The sequence below is a fragment of the Squalius cephalus genome, assembly GCF_949319135.1.
Source record: "Squalius cephalus genome assembly, chromosome: 1".
In the NCBI taxonomy this organism is placed as follows: domain Eukaryota; kingdom Metazoa; phylum Chordata; class Actinopteri; order Cypriniformes; family Leuciscidae; genus Squalius; species Squalius cephalus.
The window spans coordinates 23,660,143-23,687,562 of record NC_137122.1 but is presented as its reverse complement, the minus strand read 5'-3'; the positions used below and the strand labels follow the sequence as shown (position 1 = coordinate 23,687,562).

General features: G+C 36.8%; 1 pseudogene across 1 annotated transcript; it reads right to left on the bottom strand.

Moving 5' to 3' along the window:
* Positions 1-4,836: 4,836 nt before the first annotated feature.
* On the bottom strand, positions 4,837-25,611 carry LOC307171357 (interferon-induced very large GTPase 1-like; annotated as a pseudogene). Its single transcript, XR_013824119.1, has 5 exons — positions 25,505-25,611; positions 17,914-18,049; positions 13,292-13,380; positions 12,584-12,817; positions 4,837-9,294 (listed from the first exon to the last, which is right to left on the bottom strand). The product of XR_013824119.1 is annotated as an interferon-induced very large GTPase 1-like (transcript).
* Between the last annotated feature and the right edge of the window lie 1,809 nt (positions 25,612-27,420).

The window sequence follows — 27,420 nt, the reverse complement described above, 5'->3', positions numbered from 1 at the left end:
TGAACAATTAATCCGTGCAAATTAATACATAGAAAAAAATAGTTTGCCGTCGTAATCTTTAATCAAAATCTGAAAAGTCACTTCCGGTCTGGAATGGCTCCTTTTCTGATGATGTAGGTTTGACGGCTTGGGTTGAAAACGCTTAACCACTCTCCTCAAACCGTTAGTCTGTAATGAGCGAGAGATGGAGAGGAGGAGCGCTAAAGTAAAACCCTGCCCTCTGTTCAATATTCCCTTTCACTTGGAAATACGTCACAAAACTGGAGAAAAGTCGTTTGCAACTTCTGGTTCACGCGGACTTTAAAACAATGCACCCCACCTGTTTAATCTATAAAATCATTACTGTGCTTTAAATTATTTTATTTAATGCAAAACAACTTACAGGGTGAGTCACCTAAATGAGTGCCGTGTCTGTCTTTTCACGTGATTGAAACGCCTGATGCCTTGCATAAAACACACTACTTTATTCCTAAAGGTGGAGTCAGTCACGTCGCAGCATGTTTCGGCTATGAGTGAAAGTTAAACGCAAGAAGACGGTCTCAAGTTTGAAGTTCACCCATCTCCAGCACGAGAACCAGCGCTGATACTAGACTGTGGGATAATAGACTGGCTGATTACACTTGAATTACTTTTAAATGTTTATTTATTTATTTATTTATTTGCTTCTAAAATGTTTGTTACATGAGTACATGAGTTTAAATGTATAGGCATGCATTGTATGCATGTTAAGAGAGTTTAAAATATGCTGCATTGCTGTACTCATGGACATTAAAAGCCAATGTCATTTATACCGATGGTTGTGTGGAGTATTTTACAAAGGTTTATTGGAAATTAAAAGTTAATATTAATCATACTATAAAAGTTAATATTACTCATAAATAAAAACAGTTAATATTACTCATAAATATTGTTTTTTAAATGTTTTCCCCCAATTATTTCTACTCAATTTTATTTGTTAATGTAGCAAATGCAGTTCTACTTAATTTTTTATTTGCTCAGTGCATTCGGTGTATGCAACTGATTTCACTGCTTTAAAATTTACTCAATAATTTTAAGTGTAAAAATGGTTCCCCCAAAAATTTTTTGTAAATCATAGTAAAAGTTTATAGAGTGCATTATCACACAAAAATACAAGACTGCTTGCAAAGCAAATAAATGGACATGAAACATTTGAGTTAACATTTATTTTATTATCTTACTTGTAGAACAGTGATACATGCAGAAATTATTAATCAAAATACCCTGATGACTGCTGCACTTACTGTGGTTTGTTATTCAGAAATATCAGACCAGAGATTGCACAATTAACTAAGCAGAATTAAATATTTCAGAGAGCCGTGTAATAACAGTGCATGTTGATGTTATGTTTATTATAGATATAGACAACAAGGTATTTTATAAAAGTTGCTTATTGGTTTAATAGGTTTGCTAAATCAGTAAAATGCTTTGCTGTTTTGTTATAAACATTTTGTTTTATATAGTGTGATTAAACTTGAACAAGTTAAATCTACTACAGATTTTTACAATTTCTTAAAATCCCTGTGAAATGGCTAGATAAGCATTTTTACTCAATTAATTTGACATTTATTCTGATTGAAACAGGAAGTCGGAACAGGACATATCAAAGAGCTCATCCCTTTTTTAAATAGCCAGCATTATTTTTTGTTTACATTTTGTTTTGTCACAGCCCAACAAATTAACTGGCACTCATCTGTGCTGACTCACACATATATCTTAGGACTGCAAACACTGGCTGCATCTTTAATCGCATACTCTCTTGAGTACGTACTTATCACACTGTTTTTCGTATAATAAATAGTTGGGAAGTATGCATTTTCGGATGCAAACATACACTGTGGTGCTTCACCTGACCCTGATGTAAAAAAAATAAAATAAAAAAAAATTGCCCCAATAGAAAGCATATATCTGAATTGTTCACTATCCTTTTTATATCGCACTTTGTCCATATGTTTATGTTCCACCATAAAGAAAATAATAAATGTTTCAACAAGTGATAGATTTAGAGATTATATAATTGAGTGTGTAAATATATTGGCATGGATGGTCGAGCAAAGTCAGCAATATGGGAGAATGCAACTCCGGGACAAGCTGTAAGGAAAGAGTCAACTGATAAATAGTAACAGCTGTTTCATCTTTCAGTAGGCGGAGAGAGAGTGAATAAAGCCGGCAACAAGAGTGTGATTGAGCAGAGAGGGTCAAAAGCAAAAACTGGAATTATTTTTGAACTCAAATGAGAGAATACTGCTGAAAAGCTGGATTTTGTGTTGAGTTTTATTTTTGTTTGATTATTTTTGAAAAGACAATAAACATGTGAACTGGCTCGCTGCTCCAATCCTTCTTTCCCAGAAACTAACTACATGTACTGTATGTTTATATTTCAGATTGTTCTTTACACTGTAAAAAGAAAAATGAAAAATGACTGGGAAAATAACTGATTTTTGTACGTTCATTTTCTTTTCTTTTAAATTTAAATAAAAAAAAACTCTGTAAAATTACAAAGAATATGTGCTAATTAACAATTCGGCTGTTATTTTAAGTGTTATGATATTATTGCCAAATTATAGTAATTCATATTTTTATACTGAAAAATTGTGTTTTTCTGTTTTCTTAAATTACAAACAAATGTATGTAAATAAAAAAATAAAAAAATCTTAGTAGGAGGTGCTATTACGCGTCTTCTGAAAGAGAACTGAATCTCCTGATCAAAACACAGGAGAAGAAAAAGCAGAAACAGGTGATATCCTATATAAGCAGATGCACATATAAAATAAAAATAAAACAGTTACAAAACAATTACATAATAAAATATTCAAATGACTGGCAGCAAAACAATAAAAATAAAATAAAATTAATTTAATAACAGATTTAATACAGCTGTGTGCTCCATCAAAAGCACTCAGATCGTCTGAGTATCTACTCTTGGTGGTCCCTCGGGCACGGCTGAAAAGTAGAGGTGACTGTACTTTTGCGGTTGCGGCCCCGAAGCTCTGGAATAACTTGCCCCTATATGTTAGGCAGGCCCAATCACTTTCAGCCTTTAAATCCAGTCTTAAAACTTTTTTTTATAATTTGGCATTTTATTCAGAATGAGAGCTGTTATTTTTAAGTTTCTATGATCTTGTTGTGTTTTAATGTTTTTAGTTTTTTTATGTTATTGTTTGTACAGCACTTTTGGTAAACCCTTTGTTTTTTTAATTAATAAACATTGAGATGAGTTAAGTAAAATATCCTAATTTAAATAAAGTGCAAAAAACTTTAACAAAAATGTTCCTTAAATGTTTTACAGAAATACACTGTTATTTTGCAGGTATTTCCTGAATTAATTCAAATGACTGGCAGCAACAGAACATTAAACGCTAACAGATCTCTCAATATCTCAGAATCTTCACTTTTTAAAAGGATTTTATTTTTTTTATTTTTTTTAATGAACAGAAGTTTAGATGTTGATGGCTTTATGATAAATAATTATATAATTAAATAATTCTTTATGTTAGACTTTCTAGCATAATCTTTTCTCTGCTTTATCTGTGTTTCTGATAAACGTTTGTTATGTGATTCACTGATATGACTTTGAGTCAATCCTCTGAGTATATTAGCTTAGTTTATATAACATATATAGAGAATAGAATTTTAGATATAATTTATATAGAGACTATAATTTCACATGATTTTTCACATGACCCTTGTGATATTGTGGCATCAGTATTATGACAATTGGTATTCTGAAAAAAAAAAATATATACATTTAACAGAAAATGTCTTGAGCTGTGACTTTCTTTTAATTAATGCACACAGACATCAATAATCAACATATGAATCTCAACAATGGTGACAATCAACAAAGTTTTTTGTGACTTTTGTAGATTGTTTTGACGTTCAGAGTTTATCTGAATTTTTTTATTGTAACCATTGTTGAGATTCATACACTGATTCTTGATGTCTGTGTGAGTCTATATGATCCTGTAAAAACAGTTTCTGTATTATGATATATTAAAATCTATCAGAGTATCACAGCACTTGCAGGATGTTCAACAGCAGTATTGGCATGCAAAATTAAAATCTAATATTAATTGATTTAATCAGATATTAGACTCCAGCTGGTATCAGTAAATCAGGCCACTACATGATGACTATACGATTATTAAAAAGCAACCAGCATCATCTGATGTGAGTTTCTATTGCATTTTTTAATAACAAATGTGCATCAGAAACACACAGTTAAAGCGGCCAGAGAAACACTTATGTTAAAAAGACGAGGATCAAGAGCTCAATTGAATCATACACTGTCAATCAAACTTTATTATTTTCAATCTGTTATTTCTCAATAATAATAAAAAAAAATTCTCAAAAAGGTGAAGATACTGAGATATTGAGAGTTAATGTTCTGTTGGGTCTGTTTTGTGTGTCACCATTGTGCTGAAGAGAGCATGTGCTTCAGTTCAGGATGAGCAGAGAAACATGGATGTTATGCTGCATGTTGCTTTACTTAACAGATTGTTGTAATTGTGTAGTTGCTGATGCAGTGATATGGTCACATTAATTCATCTATGTCGTTAACTGCAAGAGATTCGCATTTTACAGTGTATGTGTTTGTTAGTAAAAATTCAGGAAATATCTGTAAAACAACTGTTTTTCTGTTAAAGAGGTTAATCAAAATTTCTGTAAGAGTCTTTTGCACTGTATTTAAATTACGTTTTTTGTTTGGCACAAATTGGCAGCCATAGCTGACAGTAATTTATTGGGTTTTTTTTGTTTTGTTTTTACAGTTTACATAAGTGATTTAAAAGGGGGTTTATGTCTTCTTTGTCTATTAGTTTATTTTTTATAAGCTCCAAAACATTTATCCAAACTCTGAATCGCATCTTGTTTTTCGTGCTTTCTCCATTCAGCTGGAATCTCACCATTACCCTGGAATCTTTCATTATAATAATTTTCCAGATCTTTCTGGAATATGCACACAAACCATCTCCAGTAGGGCAGTTCAGAGAGATCGGAGGGGATGCTCCACTTCGCATAAACTCCTCCTGCGCTTTTGTATTCTTTATATGGAAAACTCACACCAGATACACGAAATCTTCTACCACTTGTTACTAAAGTTGTGCAAAAATCAGCACTGAGATTCTTTGTGGTACTGTACTGCCATCCATTAATTCCATCCACTCTGTGGAAAGGAACACTGTGATCTCCATCATGGTTTTCTATGGTGTTGGTGCAGGTGGCTCCACAGAACGGACACTGAACCCAACAGCACTGACAGAAGTGATCAATCAGAAGCTCATCTGGTCTCTCCTTAAGGTCCAGTTTTTCATTAAATGTGTCTATGTCTATGTCACGGCTGATGTCAGATATTATAACAGGAAGTTCTTTCGTTATCACATCTTCTAGGAGTTTCACATCTACATCAACATGATTTACTCCAGTGAGGTCTTTTCCAGAGAAGATCAGCACATCTGAGAGCTGCTGTGTGAAACTCTTCAACCACAAACCAACATCTACACTGTTCTCTTGAACATGTTCAGTAGATTTATGAGCTGCTTTCATGATCTTCTGCTGCAGGAGTTCAATGTTCTCCTTCATCTTGGGTAAAACACTGACACTGAACTTATCAGTGATGTACCGACTGACTTCATCACTAATGAATCTATTGAAGTGATCTCTGGTATTATGAATGTAGTTCATGTATTTTTCAAAATCCTTCTCTTCTGCCAGTGTCTTCAGGATGTGTTTCTCCAGGTTTGATCTGTTTCCATTCTGTGGTTCACAGTTTGATCTCATTTCATCTGACAAATCTCTCGCCGTCTTCTTGATGACACTCTGCTCAATGGGCTCTTGAAGTTTCAGACAGATGATCTCACCAATAATGGCAGCTGATGTTGCTCCATTACAGTATTTCTGGAAAATACTATAGTACTCTTCTCTCTTCTTTTCAACATATATTACTGGATCATTGGCTTCCCTGAACATCTTGTGTTGGTCAGTGATCATCTTGTTTGCTCTCTTACAGTTGGAAAGAACCAAATCCATGAAGAATTCATTCTTGAACAGATATTTCACTGGTCCTTCCTCATGTTTTTCTATGGTTGCCTTGATGTAATCTGTGATTTGTTGAATGCAGCTCTTGTTGTAGCCCATCTTTGAAATGTTAAATGATTGAATCTCTTTGTCTGTATGCTGAGCAACGTCTTTGACCAATGATCTTATTTGAACGTCATCCTTTTTAACAAACTTCGCAGCTGATCTGAAAAATCCACTTTTTTTTACTTTTACATAATCTGAAAAACTGGGCACAGAGAAAATATCACTGCTCTCCATCCTTTGATCTACAGAAAATCTTCCATAGGCATCACTAAGGATCTCTCTCACATCTCTCATTACATCAATGTCTTTGACTGGAGGAGTGTCTGAGATGATCTTCTTTACACTCTCTTTCCAAAAGGAATCAAACTCTTTCTTCATTGTTTCTTCATCATTTGGTTTATCTTTCAGTTTTAAGGCAAGTTCTTTGCTCTTTTCAAATAGAGTGTTTTCGTGATGATTCCTCTGAGCATCAATCTTTTTCTTCAGGTCTCGCTGCTGAAGAATCTCATTTAATTTCCTCTTTGTTTCTCTCACAACGTTTTCCTGAAGCTCCTTGATTTTGATTTCAAATGATGTTTTCCACTGAATCAGTATATCTTTATCTTTGTCTTTCTCAAAGAATCCAGACATTGATGTTTTCACATCTTCACTTGTCTTCTTCAGTTCTCTTTGAAGATCAGTTTCCTCAACCTTATGAATTGCTTCATTTTCTATTTGGTTGTGTAGTTTGTTCTCAGTTTCCATCATGGCTCTGCGAAGACTCCAGGACCACTTGCTGTATTCAGTCTCCAGTTTTCTGTAGGCTGAAATCTCCAGAGAATTTCTGAAGCTGAAGACAAACTGTTCATTCAGTAAAGCCTCCCAGAGATACGACCTTTTAAGTGTATCAGTCTATGTGATTTTGAGGCATGAAAAATAATAGTTTTCTTTAGCTCTTGAATGTCCTTGCAGTAGTTTGGGTTTGGTGGTGCCATGGGTGGGCTTCCTTCCCAGAGCTGAGCAAAATACTTCACATCATTCTGAACATCAAATTTAATAACATCGCTAAAACATTCTTCACCACAGACTTCCTCTTTAGCAGCGAGTTTTGTCATCTCATCCAGTGTCTTCTGCAGTCGTCTCCTTCCCTCCATGTTTTTCTCTCCAGCTGTGACGTCTGAAACGTTCTGATGCACAAACATGCAGCTGGGATTTAGTCTGACCTTCTTCATCCTCAGGAAGGCCTGAACAACAATCTGAAGAACGTCCTGCATCTCAGATGGGTTTTCTCCAAAGATGTTGATCAAGGTCAGATTTCCAAGACCAACAACAAATGTGGCCAGTTCATTGTCATGATGTCTTGTTGATCTCCCAGCCAGTTCTAGAGCACGAAGACCTTCAGTATCAACAACCAGAATATAGTCAAAGTTCAGCTCTGGTTTTATCTCATCTGACACTTTGACCAGCTGCATGAAAGCTCCTCTGGTGCACCTGCCAGCACTGACGGCAAACTGGAGTCCAAACATGGCATTCAGCATGGTGGATTTACCAGAGCTCTGAATCCCTAAAACTGACAGCACAAAGACTCTCTGGTCTCCCAGTTTCTGAAAGAGTCCATCTATAACAGCAGAGATCCAGACCAGAGGAACATGAGCAGCATCTCCATCCATCAGCTCCAGTGGGAATCCAGAGATCATCATCTCTGCTGCAAGACTCGGGAGAGAAGAGAAGTGAAACTGCAGGTCTTTCTTGTTCTTCTTCACAGATGAACATGATTCATAGATCTGACCGATCTCCCTCATGATGTGCTCCAGACCAAAGGTTGCAGCTTGAAGTTCTTCTGATATTCTCTCAAGTTCAGTTTGTTCAGCTTTGAATTGTTCAGGCTTTTTATTGTTCTCTTTCAGTTTTAAAACTGCTGACCACTTTTCATCATACTTGTGATGAAGAGCAGAAAGGTCAGTAGATGTGTGTTCATCCAAGAGGATTCTGAGCCATTTAAGGAAATGCATCTTATTCTCAGCATGTAAGTTAATTTCTTTAATAAAGAACATCATAAACTTGTTGATGCCAGATTCGTGCTGTTGTTCACGGATTTTCTTCATTTCTGTTTTTTTTTCCACTTGTTTCCATTTCTATATTTTCTCCTTGAGGTCTACGTAGTTCTTTGTTCTTCTGACTCCACTGATGCCACAGTTCTCCCTGACAGGGCAGAAATGATTCTTTGATTTCTGTCAGATCTTTCTTCTCCAGTAAACTCATCATCTGCTGTGCTGCTTCTCTTCCTCTCCTGCAGTATTCCTCATCTTCCTCATCTACTCTGATGTCTGAGTGTTTGGACACATCTTCAAGTCTGAAAGTGGAAGATGATTCTGAGAGACAATTATTTATAGCTCTTCTGAGTTCTTCAGATACATCTGACTGATTTCTGTCTTTCAGACCAATCTTAAATTTCCCTTTCTTCATCTTCATTAAAGTAGATCCATCCTCTGTAAAAAGACAAATAAGCGGCGTTGTGATTCTGAACAGGTTCTGGATCTTTTCTGCACTTCTGTCATCTTTCTGAAGTCCTGGTAGAAGAACAACATTGACTGAGGCCATTTTAGTGAGGATCTGCAGCTGTTTCTCATGGTCTCCTGCATCACCGTGCAGATTACAGAACGCAACACAGTCAGTGAATTTATCATCATATGATCCAGAGGGGCAGAACCAGGCGATCTCCACCACTCCATCCATCAGGACTCTGGTTCTGCTGCTGCCTGGGCAGTTCCTGTGGAAAAACGTGTTGTGTTTCTCATTGATCAGACTGTTCATCAGATGAGACTTGGATGAGGACACAGAGCCAAACCTGAAGAAAGACACCATTGATGTTTTTGCCTTGTAGACCGTCTGGGTTTGACTGAAGATTTCATTGTTTGTGTTTCTCGTCTTCCAGCTCTTGTTGATTTGTCTGAATGTCCAGAGAGGAAACTCAATCTGTTGTGTGAATGGATCAGGAACAAGCAAAGGCAGAGCATACTGACACTGGGACAGTTTAGTGACCAGCATCTGCTTCAGGAAACCTTCAGCACAATGAAATACGGCCATCTGAACATCCATCGGGTGAATGCGATCAGGTTGACTTGTTCTTCTGTTAGACAATGACACTGCTTGGAATATATCACCAATGTCTTCAGATGTGTCAGTGTCTCTTTGTTGTATATTATCATGTTCATTGTCCTTATTAACCCTCTGGGGACCAAAAACGCGCCCGCGCGTTTTGCTCGTTTTTTTTTTTTAGCAATGAAAATAAACACTAAATGCTCTGTTAATTTTGATCTTTCATTTTCGTGTAATACATCAAACGATCCTGTTCAGTTTCTATTTTTTTTCTGTATACTCACAATAAAAATAAAGTGTTTTGCTTTTTGACAAATAAAGAAAAATTAACATGATGCGATTTCTGCCTTCTCAGTAGCCCCGTTTACATGTAGCATTGTATTCCGATTATAACCAGGTGCAAGTCCAATCAGAATGAAAATGCTCCATGTCAACACCTCAATCGGAATAAAAATGCTCAAACCGATTGAAATTTCAGTCGGATTGAAGGGGGTGGAATAAACCTTTTCATGAACCGATCAAACGAAAGATTACACCATGTAAACGAGCTGTTCCGATTACTTTGAGCGTACGTCTTTCTGCGCATGCCTGGTTTTGCGCCAGATAATTCTGTCAGCTAACATAATGCCTTCTGTTTGTGATCTGATGTGGATTCTGATCACCGTATAAGGTAGGAATATTTATACCCGATGCAAAAAAACTATGCACGCTAAACATTACCATAGTAAACATGGAAAATATGTACGCTTGAAGAAATCAGACAAATCATAATCCTGTTTTTATTTTATCTTTCAGTAGCCTATGTCTCGGACTATCCTCTTTTTCTCTGACTGAAAATATAACTGTATCCTTCTGGGAGAGAGTGCTAAAGCTCCTCAGGTCATATTTTTGGTGGCATATTTGTAGAAATGAACATTCTTTCTAAATGTGATGTAAATGCGTCCTGTTACTAGGCTACCAAATAAACAGAAACAGACGCGAATAAGTTTTGTGTCCTCTTTCTTTTGTAAACGTTCACAAACGTCATAAACGGTAAACCACTTTATTTCTGTGACTAGTGTGCAATTTTGACACAAATTAATTCATTATGATAAATGTATCGATTTTTATTGTAAACCTGTGGTAAAACATCTATTCTTGGGTTTTAAAATTCAATTAAACAACAAAAATGCCAGCAAACAGTCGCTCTTGTTTTGCGATCGATCAGGCTGTTTCCAGTGATTTCTTTCCGATCAGTTTTCTGATAAAACTTCCTTTTTTTTCTTCTTTTTTTTTTTTACAATAATGATGGCCTATATTTAATTATATGCTATCATGAGTGTGATATGAGTATGAGAATGAAAAACTGATGCAAATAGGCTACAAAACAAGACAATAATTAACAAAGAACAATAGCCTACACAATACAATAAAACGGCCCGTTTATGGCTCGCACTGGCCCGACAGTGGAAACGCGTCTGATGCCTACAACTAAACGCGACAATTAAGTGATGCACCATCTTGACAGGATTGAAAACGTGGAAATAATGAGCTTCCAGATCCGTCAGACAAGCTGTGTGCGCATGTCAGAAAATGACTTCGACTGAAAGCGTCAGCACATGTAAACACCAGATCGGTTTAGATAACATCCCATGTAAACAGTCAACCGGAATCCGTCAATCAGAACGATCTCAATCAGAATAGCAAAAAAGTGTGCATGTAAACGGGGCTACTGTCAGTAAACTCCCATTTGAAACGCGTTCGAAAATGATCTATAACTCCGCGAAAATTCAGTCAAACAGGCAAACAGACCCACGGGCATAAAGCTTGAGATCGCATCTGTTAAATGAAGTAACTTATATAAAAAACAAATATTCTCATCTTCTGTAATCTGTATAAAAAGAGAGCGACTCCAGTCGAGCTCATTACGAGCTAATTCACAGTAATGTGACCACTCCCCGGAGAGCGCGTGCTATAAACGCAAATTCTGAGAACTATTGAAGATCTGTGAAACGCCCACATCAGCTGTAAACAAAGCGCGTCGCGATCGAGTGAGGCATAATATAGCCTACCTTATGGAGAAAAGACTCCTCAGAACAGTGCTGATATGAGGAACAATATATCCTGATATGAGGAGCAGATCCCGCTGAGGAGTGAGGTAGGCTGTTTTCTTTTCTCAAGTGTGGAATAACGTTATGGAATAACGTTAGTGTAGGCCTATGCAAACCGCAAAAAGATGAATCGCATTTCTATAATATGACTCGCCTTTCTGTGAGATGAATGAAGGGTACATATTTGTAAAGACTGTTTAGCCTAAATATAAATCGCGCGTCTGTGTGTGAAAGAATAAACTGCTTTGCTATAGCCTACTGAGATGAGTAAAAATCGACTGGAATATGTTGAAATAAAATGTATTTGTATAAGCAACGTATTAAACTGCAAATGAGCATTTATATGCCCTAATATTTCATAAAAACAACGCTACAGTCAGTCACTTGTTGACTAGATTTGGGTACAGTTTTTAGGCTACTGTAAAATATACTGCCACATAAAATAAGCTTTTGTTTAGCTATTTCTGCTCATATCTAACGTTTTATATATATATATATATATATATATATATATATATATATATATATATATATATATATTTGTCAAAAATAAAGTCATAGACTAAGATGTTAGATGTTCCAATGCGGCTATATTCAAACTAATGAATACATATGATAAAATGTAGGCCTATAATCTTTATTCTTTTTCTTTTTTACAAAGAAAGAGTACACTTGAAATATTGTTGAAATTGTAATTATTGTTGTAATTGTAACATTTTTAATAAAATAGCAAAACATATTTACAAGAGAGATCTTAAAAAAATCTTAAATGGTCAATATAAGTCTTCTTCTAAATACATCCTTTGTCCTTGCATTGTGGCTCAGTCAGTGTCACACCTGAAAGGATGGCTCATTAGGCAGAGTCATTATGCAGAGTGGGTGTGAACTACTCCTCCCCCTCGCATATTGGCTTTCCAAGCAAAACCTGTTTTACACCATTTAAATCAATGTATTTTTTTTTTGTGAACGATAAAGCAAGACTATTTTCATATAATTTTGAAGCTAGAACTCAAAGGGACCACATCCATTGGTCAAAAGTCTTGTGGACACATATTTAATATGTGTTTTGTGGTCTTAATTCAGCAACTTTCATTTTTATTTTTTCCAATAACCACGCATAAACATTATTCTCTTAAAAATACAAACATCTACATACAAGTTGCTCGCATATTATGGTAGCCCTGTTTGTGCTATATATAGTGAATTTACACCTTTGTCATTAACATGTTTATAAATAACTGAAAAAAGCACAAATGTCAAGGCATGTCAGAACATCTCAAGGGCCCCAAAAACACCTTGGTCCCCAGAGGGTTAACATGAATGTATCTTGCTCTGTAGTCCATCATCAGTAGTTTTTGTAGGAAAGTCTGAATCAGTTCCTCTTCAGCACAGGACTCATGGGACTGTAATGAATGTTCAGTTATCTGAAGAACATCTGCAGCTCTCAGTTCTTTGTTCCTGTCAAGATGAAGTCTGTGAAACAGGTGCTTTATTTCTTGACTTTCAGTCTTTTCCTGCAGAAGGTCTTGATCTGAACTGAAGTTCTCTCTCTGTTTAATAGACACAATAATAATATATTTATTTAATTTTGTTTCATTCACATGCAATCATATTCAGTATTGATAATGTGAAAGGCCATGTGATTGTGTCTATACTTTTAAAAGTTATTTTAAACTTGAAGGTGAAGTAAGATTAAAAAGAAAAATACATTCTATTAAACCAAGTTTGTTCATTGAGTACAATATGACATTCATGGGTTTATCTCTCCAATTAATCCTCCCAGGGACAATAAAATATTAAGAGCTGTCATCTCAGATCTGTCCCAAACAAGTTATTGTGTTGTTGTTTGTTTTACTTAAATCCTGAAGCCTTTCTTTCTGAAAATACACATGCACAAGACTTCACAGAACTTCAGTATGCGTGATGTACAGTGACACATGATAATGGAAGAAAATGGAAACTTGAAACACCCTGAAAACCTATCTAAAGATTTTCTGTGAATGTTTTTTTTCTGTGATTTTCACCTTTATTGAATCATTTGATTCAAAACCGTCAGTCGACTGCTCACAGAGGCTGTTTCCAGTTACACCCTTCTCTGTGTTTTCAGGTGAATCTGAAAGAGAGAAAACGGCACTAGTTTGTAAAATATTACCACTGAAGATTTTAGGGTTCAACTAAAAACAAAAATTTTGTCATTTGCTCACCCTTGTTACAAACTTATAATATTTACTTTAATTTGTGGAACACAAAAGGCAGAATTAGTGGGCTATGCACTTCATTATGCACCTTTGATGACTCGCGTATGTGCACTGAATGCCAGCGATAGTGTCACCTCATTTTTTAGGTGAACTATTGTCTGTATGGTTATTACATTCACTGTTTTGGATCGCCACCTTGAACTTTTGAACGTGAGTACAGAATGACTCATGTGTGCGATTCCAGTCAACAGTCACTAGCTGGCAGCAACAACCTCCCATGGTCCTGCCCCACCCAGTAAGTTTTATTTATTTAGGGAGCAATATTTTTGTTAGACTAATAAAATGAAAAGTAAAATTCTTGTGTTTCTGAATAAATAAAGCAGCAATTTGATGTTATAAAATCACAAGTCTGATTTCATTTATTGATTAGAAGCTATAGCCTACATGATGAATACAAATCACAAACATGACACTTCATGTCATAATAAATATATTAGTGGTGTAGCGATATTCAAACCTAACCGAAAATAAAAAGCGGTAATCTCATTGCATACCGAACGTGCCCCACCCATCCCTAGCCCATTGTTGAATAATCCTCCTCTGCCTTGGAAAAAAAACTTTCTTCTTTTCTCTTCAGGTGATTTCATCTAAGGCTTTGTCAGTTGTAGTTCTTGTGTTTCTGCTCGTCTCTTTTTCTGTTCTTTTCTTCAGTGATTCTGCATGTTAACAGGCTTATTAAGGATGAGATGACTCCATATTTAACACAGGTTTTGTGGCTCAGATAAGGTCCAGTTCTGGTTTATTTCATTGCTCTTGGCTGACATGTGGCATTGCTATGGCCTGCTTGTGGCCCAGATCTGGCAAACAGGAGCGGTCCAGTCAATTGCCATTATTCCACGCTGCATGTGGGCCAGATCAGTGTTCCACATGTGCCAGATGTGGGCCGGATCTGGACCGAAACAATGTTGCTATCTGCCTATAACGCTGAGTTTAATTTCATTTGTGACACGCTCCAGTTCTTCTTGCAGTCGAAGACGGAGCAACTTTTTGAGCTCAATCGGATCGATTATGGTGTTTACATGAAGGCTTTTCAGTCCGATTGAGCCATCAATCCGATTATTTGTTTGCATGTAAACGTAGCCAATGTCTTGAACGTGACCTGAGCAGCAACTGGTAACCAGTGCAAGAGATGAACAGAGGTGTGACATGGGCTCTTTTGGGCTTGTTGAAGAACAGTCATGCTGCTTGCATTCTGGATCAATTGTAGAGGTTCATTTGCACCTATGAGTTGGAAGTGCAGCAATGTTGGAATCACTGCAATATTTCAGTCTATAGAAGTTAGCTATAAAAAGAACGTACACGAACATTATAACGAAGATTTTCGAACCCGGTACCATTCTTAAATTTTGTGTGTATATTGTGTTCACGTTAATTTAGATTTTTCATTAAGTTGATGTCAAACACATTGTTCTCAGAAACTGAAAGTTTTGTGCAATAGGTCTTAACAAATGACACATGGCACAGGAACGTTCTTTTACAGATACATGTAGTAGCCTACATCCATTTTCAATGTTTGAGCTCCAGAAATCTAAACTTTACTTTCACTTTCTGAGTGATGGTTTCAGAAATAAATAGCCATGAAAATCAAGATTGTCTGTCTGTTAAGAATCCATGTATCATTCGTTTCGTCGTTTTTGGATTTAATATTGAAAGTAGAAAAATTAGATTTTTTTTTCTTCAAAAAAACAAAACAAAAAAATCAGCTCGATTTTTCGTTTTTCGTTCTGAGGTAGAAAAATGAATAAACAACATCATATAGGCCTAAGTCACTCAAATAGCAAATTATTTCACGGACCCCCTGGCACTTGAGAACTGCATGGTCTACAAAGAAGAAAGCCCTGTCTACCCAGCAGGCACAGGATATAGACTACAACGTCGGTCAGACGTTGGATTTTGGTTGAAAATGAAAGTCGGGTTGATGTCTAAATCCAATGTTTGTTTGACGTCAAGCTCCAACGTTGGGTAGTCATTGAATTTTGGTTAGAATAAACCAAACAAAAGGGTGAAATGCATGGCTGTACACAGGGCCGGCTCTGTAAATTTGGGGGCCCTAAGTAGGATAATTTTGGGGCCCTGCCTTGCAGTGAATAATGGAGTATTGCCACCCGCAAACCAGCAACTGTATACAATCTAACCCTTACACATTTCATCTGTACCTCTTTTAACATGATTGCCCACAATTATTTTACTGCTTATTAAAGTACACTCACTGAAACAGTAAAAGTAAAGATTACAGAGTTGCAAGATTTCTACATCTACTTTATTACTGTCTGAATGCTTTGTCAATTTTAAAACAGCACTAACTGTTTGTGTCCACTAGGCGGCTTAAAACTGTTAGTATTAAAAAATCTTAAATAAAGTTGTTGCATATACTACAGGTGTTGCTGCAGTCTCGATCTTTGAACTTCTTTTCCCTTTTCCACACTTTAAAAAGAGGGAGAAGTTGGACCAGTAATTTCTTTGCTTCCTTCTAAAGTGATTTAAACATATTCTTCTATATTGGTGTATCAAAGAGATTAAAAATTCTACAAAAGATTCTAGTTTGAGTTGGTATTTATTTTTTATACAGTATATTCCAACTACAAAAACACTACTTCAGCGAACAATCATTAGCCAGATGTGTATATAAAATGTTTAGTTATAAAATACATAAATCTAATAAAAACAGGTAACACTTTTTGACGTTACAGTAAAAAAAAAAAAAAAACATTTTACAGTGTCATTGTTACACGTTACATGCAGTTCATACAAAAAGAATTCTACAGTAAAAACTGCTTAAAATGTGGATTTCGTTTGAGTAGTGCCTCTACTATGATGGGATAATGTCCACTTTAACGCACCCTCTGAGGTTGCAGAGAAACAGCGCCGCGAATTGTGCATTGTGTAATGTCAAGTTAAAAAATTCATAATAAAATAATTCTACAGTAAAAACTTCTTAAAATTTGAATTTAATTAGAGAAGCAGCTCTACTATAATGGGCTTATGTCCACTTTAACTCACCCTCCGAGGCTGCCGTGAAATAGCTCCTGAACTGGGCTGAAGGCGCAATAAGCGGTTATTTTGTGCATTGTGTAATGTCAAGTTAAAATATTCATGCAAAAATAATTCTACAGTAAAAACTGCTTAAAATTTGGATTTCGTTAGAGTAGTAGCTCTACTATAATGGAATAATGTCCACTTTAACGCACAATCTGAGGCTGCCGTGAAATAGCACCGCAAATTGATGAGATGAGATGACATCAGAAAGTACAGTTTCTTTTTTCTGTTCTTGTTGTTTCTCTTTCCTTCAATAATTCTTATTAACATCAGGTGTCACCACTAATGGCTAATCATCACTTAATTAATCACTTAATTAATCACTTAATTATCTCATTAACTTCAACACTGCTTCAGTGTTAATTTTAACACCCTGTAGCTGGACCTATATGTACACCGAGGAGTGTTAATTTAACACGGGGGAGTTTGCTGTGAGTCCTTGAAGGGGTAGGTTTCATCTATTCAAAGGTGCTGGGTCATCTGAAGTCTTCATACAGTATGAGGCCGGATCCAAGCTGGAGCATAATCTCTAGTTACCTCGTGAAATTGAAATCTGTAATAATTTTTTTTATTATTATTCAATTTATTTATAAATGCATTCAAGTGATGTTATTTGCAAAAATTAAAGAAAAATGTAGGTCTCATTATATTTTTACAGTCATTTTATGTGTTATTATTATTTGTTATTTACCTTTCAAAATAGTTTATTATTCATTTCTGAAAACATAAACAATACAAACAGGGTTTCTACAAAGCGTGAACAATAATTAAAGAATACTGTGTAGCCTATATTTGCCTTTATATTTTTACAGTCCATTTTCGCTAATATATCAGTGTTATTTGCATTTTAAAAATATATATATATTCTTTTATTCTGAAAATAGACACAAAAGTAACACAATTCCTTTAAAAACGTGAAAAAGAGAAAAACCGTTGAGCGTCCTTTGCAGAAGCCAGCAAACGCGGAAGTTTGCGTCATTTAATGTGGAACGGATAGCATTTTCAATAAAGCTGCGAATAAGAAGCTGGCTTCAGCCTTGTCAATAATTAAACTATTTTTTATTGTAATAAGTGTCTATTGAGACAAAGATTTTTATTTTTTTTCTTTCCCAGAACTAGTGTAAGCAATGTTGATTCAGCATAATTTACGTCAGCTGCACCAAGTTCTAACTACCGACTTTTTTCATAGTTACTCTCTATTAATGACTAAACATCAACTTGCAAATTAAATAAGATAAAGTAATAATAACTAACAGTTAAATTAAGGACGTGTTCATTAATATTAGGCCTGAGTCGCCTGGCGTAACGTTACCACGCCTTAACTTAAATTACGTTATTAAAAATTAACTTACCTTGCACTTGTCTCTTCTCATCGTCATCCTCCTTCTTTTTACTTTCTTCTGCACCCAATGGATAGACATTGACTCGTTTCATTTCTGCGGCCAAATTTCCAAGTCCAGGGAAGCAGTGCCGTCGCCAGACCTCAGTCTTAAGGGGGGCATATGAAATGCATGGAAGGGCACAATTATTATTAGCCTACAGTAACCTACGTATATTTATAATAATCGTATACTCTTTTCGCGCAGCACGTAATCATCACGTTAAACATAACCAACAGCAATATGACCAGGTACCCTACTATATAGCCTACACCACATTACATAAAAGCAATGTTATGAATATCCATAAAACACTTGACTATACAACATATTAGATGTAACACCAGAAGCATCTCTCAAACATTCCATTTTAAAGCAGTCAACATGGGATATGCATTGCCATGAGACACACACACACACACACACACACACACACACACACACACACACACACACACACTGTTCTATTTCACTGCGCGATTCTTTTGAATATATTTCGATCTATGATTTTCTGACAATGAAATAAACTACATCGCCAAATTCCTTAGAACGAGAGCTTTCTTGTGATATACTGTATGACTTGACTGTTTTGTGAAATATATAAAAAATAAATATTTGTATAATTATTTCTTCACAATCATAAAGCGAAAATTTTTGCCTGGGGCCAATGCATATTTAAGCTAATATTTGATTTGATATGTATCATAAAAACTAAAGTGATGGTATTCTTTGTAAAGTTTAGATTCTAGATAGCTTTCAAATGATACCATGAATTGGGTGATACCATATAGCAGGGGTATTCAACAAAAATTTAAAGAGGTCAGTTAGAGAAAATTTCTTGAAGCAAAGGTCCGGAAGATCATAATGTCTAACTATTTAGTGTGATATATATTCAAGTAGCCTAGTAGTTGTATCATCATTTGCATGTAATCAACCTGACTGACAAATCAAATGAATTCAGTAAAATTCTAAAACTTTTTGACAATATTTATTGTCACATAACATAGAACTGAACATATATGAATGACTGTAGATATGTATAATGTTCTCTCATTTAACTAAGAAAATAAATAAAATGTGAAAATTGTGCATGTTCAAAAAAAAGTGCTTAACTTCAGAAAAATAAAATAAAGGGAGGAAAAATGTCCCCTTTTCTGTTTCACATCTTGACTCAACATGCAGTCTCAACCAATTTTACAGATAATAAATCTCAACACATCTTAACAATTGAACAGTTTTAGAGTATCACTTTCTTCCCATCTTATATCCCACTCCCCCACTTTTTTGCTCAGTGAGAGAATTGAGCTCTAGCTTGTCTTGCCAGGATTTTAAACCTGGGCTTGAATGGAGTCAGGGCCATTCTCATACACATGTGAAGGTGCTCATTTGTGAGCCTGGAACGATATTTAGTTTTGATAATGTTCATTGTGGAGAAAGCTGCCTCGCAGTTGTAGTGCAGCCAAACGTGGTCAAGATGTATAGGTCTACTTTCCTCAGACCTGGGAAAGCTGTCTCAGGGACCATTTGGTGCCAGAAAATGCAAGGGTCAGTTCTTACAAACTGCTCTTTCAGGGCCACATCTGCTTGGAGATCAACCAATTGCATCTGGAGAGGCCCAGCATTTACCCATTTAAAGTGCCGTGTGACTTCCTTTGAGGACCCCCTGACATCTGTGATCACAAATGGGTTCTGATTCTGAATGAACATGGTGAGCTGCTCTCCAAAGCTGAAGCTGTCAAAACGGTTGCTGAAGTTTACAATCAGCTTATCAATAAAGTTAACAAAAGAAGACAAATCTCTCTGTCCCTGAACCTGTTCCTGCACTGCTGGGAAGTGTGCACAGTCTCCTTGCAGGTCTTCCTTGAACACCTCAAGTTTCCTCTGAAAGGAGCGGACAGCTGTCATCAGTTCACAAATTGAATTGTCCTTGCCCTGTAACCTCAAATTCAGTTCATTCAGATGTGAAGTGATATCAACCAAAAAGGCCACATTATCAATCTGATGCCTGGTAAAGTCTTTCCTCAGTGGAATCGGCCATGGGGTTGTTTCCAGCAGCTGTAACAGCTCTGGGTACTAAAACTGGGTTCTCCAGAGGGGGCTATTAACAGCACTGCACATCTGCACTCCCTGATCCTTTCGATGACCTGTGGTAGCATAGGGCTGCAACAAACGATTATTTTGATAATCGATTAATCTAACGATTATTAGAACGATTAATCGACTAATCGTCGATTATTTCTCTGACTAATCAGTAAGTTTGGAACGATTATTCAGCTTTTTCAATTAGTTAAAACTCTGAGTTATACATATTCTAACTATAATATAAAACAAGAAAATCACTTCAGCTTTTGAAATGGTTGTTTTAATGAACTTTGAGCCAACTAAACAGGTCATTCTCTTTAAGTTTTCAGATTTCTGTCCAACTCAAATCACGCACAAATGCTCTCTAAGCATTGGTTAAATATTTTTCTGTTCTCTTTCAATAGAAAAAAATAACAAAAAAAATATCAGCTGCATTACAGAAAAACTTAATCTGCAAACAATTATTATAAGAATAATTTTTTTTTTAAATTGACATGACAATTGAGCTGAGCTGACAGACATTCTCATACACCTTTTAATTTACAGTATAAAAAACAACCATGGAACAAAATACAGGCAAGTGATAAGACCGTAATACCTAATAGAGTTACAATAATAAAAACAGCCCTGACTCCTAAGCTCGATCAAGCTTTATTCTATGCAAAAATAAATCATTACATTACTGTAATTATATTATTATTGTTAATATAATTGCTATTATTAGTAGTATTGCATTATCTAATAAAGAGATCTACTGATAGCTCCAGCTGGAGAACATTCACCTCTCACCGGCTCGTCTTGTGCTTTAATATGCATGTTGTGCTCCCGTGAAAAGCAAGTTCCGCCTTGCATGTATTGCACACGACAGTATTCTTGGTTTGAAGTTTTGTGAAACTTTCACACACCTTGCTAGTTCGGATCATAGGTTCGGATTCGTTTTCACTCCGTCACAGTGTTGCCAACTATTTTCAAAGGAAAGTAGCTAACGCCTCCCCTAAAAGTCGCTAAATGTCGCTAGATGACGTCATACGTTAATTAGCATATTCATGACGTCATCGCGGCGTACTTGCGTTCTGCCTGCCTAATGTTTTTTCTCATTAAAATCATGCTCACATACTGTATTTTAATATAATATAATATAATATAATAATATAATATAATATAATATAACATAATATAATATAATATAACCGAATGTCCAATAAAGCTGTTCTCATTTAGCCTACTATATATTTTTTTGTCAGACAATAGAACGAGTAGAGCTTGAATGACTATTTTTTATATGTGCTAAATTATCTGAATTGAGAGAGTTCGGCAACTGGGTGAACTAAAGCACTGTGGTAGTGAGTATATAGTGATGATAAGCACAAGTAATAAAATAAAATGGTCAAACTAAATTCTTTAAATATAAAACAAAAGATAAGTGATAAGTCCGTGGAAACAACACTGCTCATTCACGTCTGTTTCATGCTGCTGCTCCTCTCTCAGCCATTCACTGAACAGGGTAGACGCAGAGAGAGGTGTGTGACGGCAAGGAGAAAGCAAACCTCGCGCTCGCAGGACTGTGCTGGCGACATTTGGAGGTTACTGAGGTTTGTCAAAAAAGTAGCTAGATTTGTCGCTAGTCGCTTTTTTTTAGCGACAAAGGCGCTAAGTTGGCAACACTGCTCCGTCATAATTCGCGCTGTTTTCTTCTACCGCAATGCATTTGTAACGGCTGCATTACACTCTAGCGCTACAGCGCCGTAGCGGTCAAATCGCGATATTGCAGGCTCTTACATTAGGTCACGTGAGATTAAACGACTACTCGACAACACAGATATTTGTCGACAATTTTTTATTGTCGACGTTGTCGACAATGTCGACTAATCGTTTCAGCCCTACGTGACAGAAGTGAATGTGTACAGAGGGCGGCTCGGCCAGTCGCGGGTGAGCACGTTCTTTTGTAAAAAATCTCTGTTCTTTTGTAAAAAATATTTGGCAGTGAGCGTTGTCTTCTGAGGCGAAGAGGTTGACCTCCGCCCTACCGAAAACATCCTACAGCAGCCGAACCGTTTGTGGGTGAAGAGACCATTCCCCTGGGAGAACATCGTGTCTGGAATCTGGATAGCATATCCGCACCCTGGTCAGAACGCCTGGCACATGCGCCGCCCTCAGCGAGCGTAGGTTGTGCTGGGACCAGAGAAAGAGATTCTCGGCCATGCTGTGCAGGTTGTGTGACCTGAGACCACCCTGGCGGTTTATGTACTACACCACTGCCCTGTTGTCCGTCCGGACCAGGACGTGGTGGTCTTTTAAGTTTGGAAGAAAGGCTTTTAAGGCTAAGGCTACCGCCTTCATCTCTAGACAGTTTATGTGTAGGCGTTTCTCTGGGTCTGACCACAGACCAGAGACGGGCCTGTCCTCGTAAAGGGCCACCCAGCCTAAGCTTGAGGTATTTGTCGAGATTGTTTTTCTCCTCGAGATCACACCCAACCTCACGCCAGACCGATACCAGTCGATCGCTTTCCAGGGGGTCAGGGCTCTGATGCAGCCGTGACTCGCTCTGATTTGTAAGTGACCAGATCGCCACGCGTGAGCTGGGACCCGTGGTTTTAGCCAGCGCTGAAGAGGACACATTCGCAGCTGCCCTAGTTGGAGTACTGGTGAGGCCGAAGCCATGATACCCAGCATCTTCTGGAATTTCTTGAGGGGAACGCAAGCGCTCGCCCTGCGCACCGAGTCTATTTCTATACCCAGGGAGGAGATATTCCGGCTGGGGGATAGTGTGCTTTTGGAGAAATTGATCCTGAGGCCCAGGCATTCTAAGTGGTTGAGGAGCGTGAATATTGTGCCAGGATTTTATTTTTATTGTGTGAATATTGCCAACTTCACTGAACTCCTTGAGTTAAGCACTGACCGCATTTCTTTTTGAGTCCAAGTTCAAACACTATGACATGCTCCATTAACGTAAGGAGCTCTGAAACACTGCCAGCGGGTGCTCAAAACAGCTCAAAACAGGTTTTGCGTGGGAACGCAAAGTTTCTCGGGGGAACGCAAAAGCCTTTAGGGGCTCCGTAGAAATGGGAGTCTTTTCAATTTATGTAGGCGAATTCAGGTGGAAATCCCCAAAAATGGTCCAGAAGCTTAACAGGTTAAACACTTTGGTAAATACAGTCATAAAATTAATTTACTGTGTTCACTACATTAAAAACATATTCAAATTAAAATACACTTTATACTTCATTCATTCGTCAGTAATGGATTTTTGTGAGTAATGGATATATATATATATATATATATATTTTTTTTTTTTATCCTCAGGGTCACTAGAAATCTGGGAGTCTACGTTTATTTATCATTCACATTTACTTGTAATTTTGCAGGTTTCATACTTGTCAGCTGCCTGTATTGATCAGATTACACATTACTGGAAGCATTTATATACCAGTTCCACAGCCTATTGATAGTGTTAAATTGATCATTTAAATAAACCAAATGAACCACTAAACATAGGCTACATTAAACTAATTTTGAATAATACAAATATTGAACATATAGCCTAAAACAGAACCTAAAAAATATGTGTTTATCACTTTCACAAATGTGTACTTAAAGGGACACTCCACCCATTTGCATTAAGAGGTCCATTGTTAGAAAACCAGTCATACTATTGAATAGTCGTGCAACATTCTCTCATTTTTCCCTGAGACGAGAGAAATCCACTATTTATTGTTGGAGGAAGTGTAAAAAGGGTGGATTTCTGTAAAGACTACAAGCACTAGTTCCTCATCTTTCCCAGGGGGCGGGACCCGCTCACGCTACAGACCTATTATACAGATCAGTGGGTGGGACTTTACTCTCTGAAACTGAAAGCAATATCCTCCATCTTGTTTGAAGCTAAGCTAACAGGCGCTGTGGAGACAGATGTAAAGTTATGACAATAGCGGAGGAGAGTGCTCAATATGATATAGAAGAAGAGGATTTCGGAAGTCTGATGCTTGAATCAGGTGTTTGTGGCTACCTTTACAAGCCGCATTATAGCGAAGAGCAGCCGAGGCAGAAGACCTGCCTGCCGCGGACGAGGAACCCGGACTGACTCGAGTTAGGGCGGACTGGTGGCGCCGGTGATCTCACTATGCAACTCATAGACTGTAAGATGCAACTACGAACACAGAGAAAGAGTCCATCTGCGGCAAAGAATACATAATGAGGACACAGACGTTTGTGTTGAGAACTATCCTAGTTTCGCACCGCATATGTTCTGACTGAACATCCAGGTACCATGCAATAATTCACCTTTTCGAAAGAAATACAAACGAGGAGTAATGCACTAATGAGTTCGCCAAGACATTTTGTGTGAATGTGAAATGAATTTCAAGCTCTGGTGGTAGCTAGCCTTGTAGACGGAAGAGTGATTTCTCTTATAGGCAGATATGCGCTTTCTGGATTAGTGGGAGTGGCTTGCGGAGCTGTGCAATGTGGTGCATTGTGGGAGTTGTTGTCTTTCATACAAATGCGTCCTGAAGTTATTTTTTGTCTTTCCTCGGTCACGAAGGCACCAAATTCAAAATTTATTTTACATTTCGACTACATATATGACCCACTTTAAATAAAAAACAATGTTCAAATGGGTGGAATGCCCCTTTAATACACATAATTATATACTATATAGTAGCCTACATTAAAAATTCAGGTGATCTACATTTTTAATAAAATCCTTAAAATGGTCACGAATAAATTTTTTCAACTAGATGTGAAAATTGTGATGTGATTTTATTTTTTAATTAATAAATCTTAAATCTTTTAGATTTTACAAAGAGACCTTTATTGTCACCTCGGGAAGGTGGGAATCATGTTTGTTAATGATTTCACTTACAGTTTTTTTCAATTGCTAAAGCACAATTTCTGAAACCTTGCTCCTTTTTCTGAAAACATTAAACACAAAACCTCATCTTCAAGCGCTATTCACATAACCTCTGACTCCTCTTGCAAAATGAAACTTTAGCCTCAAAAGTTTTACCTGTGTTCAAAATCAAACACTGCTCTCAAATCATAAACAAAGTGATCAAAATGATATATGCTATCAATCAGTCAGTAAACAATACACCAAAAAATAGAAAACACATTGTTCAAAACATATAGTTCTCGAAAGAGATCTATAAACTGCTATTCTGTTTGTAGACTTGCCTGTGACATATTTCATATTTCATATTTTTCCGTCATTGTCTTTTGATGAACGAAAACTATCATAGTAGCTCAAAATTGATCAGAAATTACTACTCTGCTTTGCTCTTTGCAAATTTTTTTTGTTCTTCCTCCTCCTTGTACCCCTACTTGTCCTTTGTCTCTCTCTGTGAACAGACTGCACAATTAGCTAAATGAGTTCAGGCAACTGAACTTTGTTCAGCCAATGTGTTTTAGTGTTTTAGCAATTGAGAAAAACTGTAATCACATTTTTAACTGGCTAACACTAATTGTGATGAAGTCAAATTTGACTAACCTGAAGGTTCTCTGCTGAATATCATACAACAGTAATGTCTTGAATCCTTAAATCACATGAGTGATGTAAGCCATTGTAACTGCATGTGTTATTCTGCTACAGTCTATGGTAAACTGTGTAAGTCTGTCTCTTAAATACTTGTATTGAATTTATGCAAATCTACATGTCAGCCAATCAGAGGTGATCTGTAGGCTACTGATTTCCAGTACATCACATGACATTAAGGAAACTTCATGTTATGAAACTGAATGTTTTTGTCTGCGTTCCAGTCCACTTTTAGACACACACTCGACAAAGGTGGTCTTGACTACAGCCCTACACACTTGTAAACATCTCTGTGTTTATATAAGGACCAGTGGCGTGCACAGGCCTCCTCAGGGGCGGAAGGACCAAAAAGGACACTTTTTTTTTTTTTTTTTACATTTATTTATTAAATAAATCACCTGTATTTAAAGCAGTACCCGTCTGTCTCTAGTGTTTTTAAATATTTTAATGACTTCCTCACAATTATTTGGAATATCTCGCTCGATGGAGAGCAGCAGTCGGTCAGAGAGCCTCTCTTCATTACCAATGAAAAGATGTTGATACAATTAGAATGCATAACACATCAAACAAAAATAGGGAAATGATGATAATATTACTAAATATTATTTACTTTACCAAACAAAACAGAGAATCAAGTAGGTAATTATAAGGAATTCATGTTTAGTTATGTTGATGTTATAAATTTTATGTATTGTTAGCAATCATGAAATCAGTAACGCTTTACAATAAGGTTTCATTAGTTAAATTTGTTAACATGAACTAATAATGAACTGCACTTCTACAGCATTTATTAATTTCAGCATTTACTAAAACATTATTAAAATTAGTTACATTAGACAAAAACATTAGTTAATCCACTGACTGTGACATAACATGAACAATTAAAAGTATTTTAGCTAGCCTGAAGTTTAAAATCATTGGTTACCCGTAAGCCAATCACATAACGTTTGGTTATGACGTGTTTTATGCGCCGGCTCAGCCGCATTGAACTTCCACTGTAAACACCAGGGGGGCAGGGTTTGATATTTTCTTGAAGCTTCCTCGGGCACCGCCATTGATTAGCGGACCCCCACCTGCTGTTAGCATTCCATTCACTCCAATTCATTTTGGTGTCACTTTGACAGCGAATAACTTTACATCTGAGACGTTTAAAGACTCAATTTGTCCATTATTTATTTCTAAAGAAACACGAAAATGTATAAAAGGCCTTGTAGCTTACGTTATGGCCCCGTAGAAGCAATTTTTGTACAAATAGGCTAACGATTGCGTCATAACACGCGACTCTCTGTCGCACAGTAGAGAGATTACCGTATGGACAGGAGGAGAAGCTCGCGGGCAATCGGGGGGACGTGGAGGCAAAATGACAGAATAATTAATCAGAATACTTAGCAAAAGTTTCTCCTGCTCCAGCTCATGGACAGCTCCTACTCACACTCTCCGTCTCTGCAAGTTTCGGAAGGGAATGATTCAGATTTCGCTTGGCACAGCTACTAGAAGACAGACGGGTTGCTCACGTCACATCTACGTCGTCAACCTCAGTTTGAGTCTGCGCAGTACGCTCGACCCCCAGGAAGCGAGTGCTTCTAACTGACTTCACTCGTCTCCGTTGAAACATATGAGGTCGCTGTGTCCAGTTTATATACTGTCTATGGTAAACACATGTATGATGCGAAAACAAAACCATCAAGCGAAATACCGGAGTGAACATGGCTGTGAACGACTTTTGCAGATTATGTGAAATAAATCTACGCATCCACGGTACAATCAGCGCCTCTAAACTAATATTTGACAGTAGAGAGAAACAAGAAAATATTTGCAGCCACCTGTCAAAGTTAGAATTAGTTCTGTTAAACACAGCTCTTTGTTCCTCT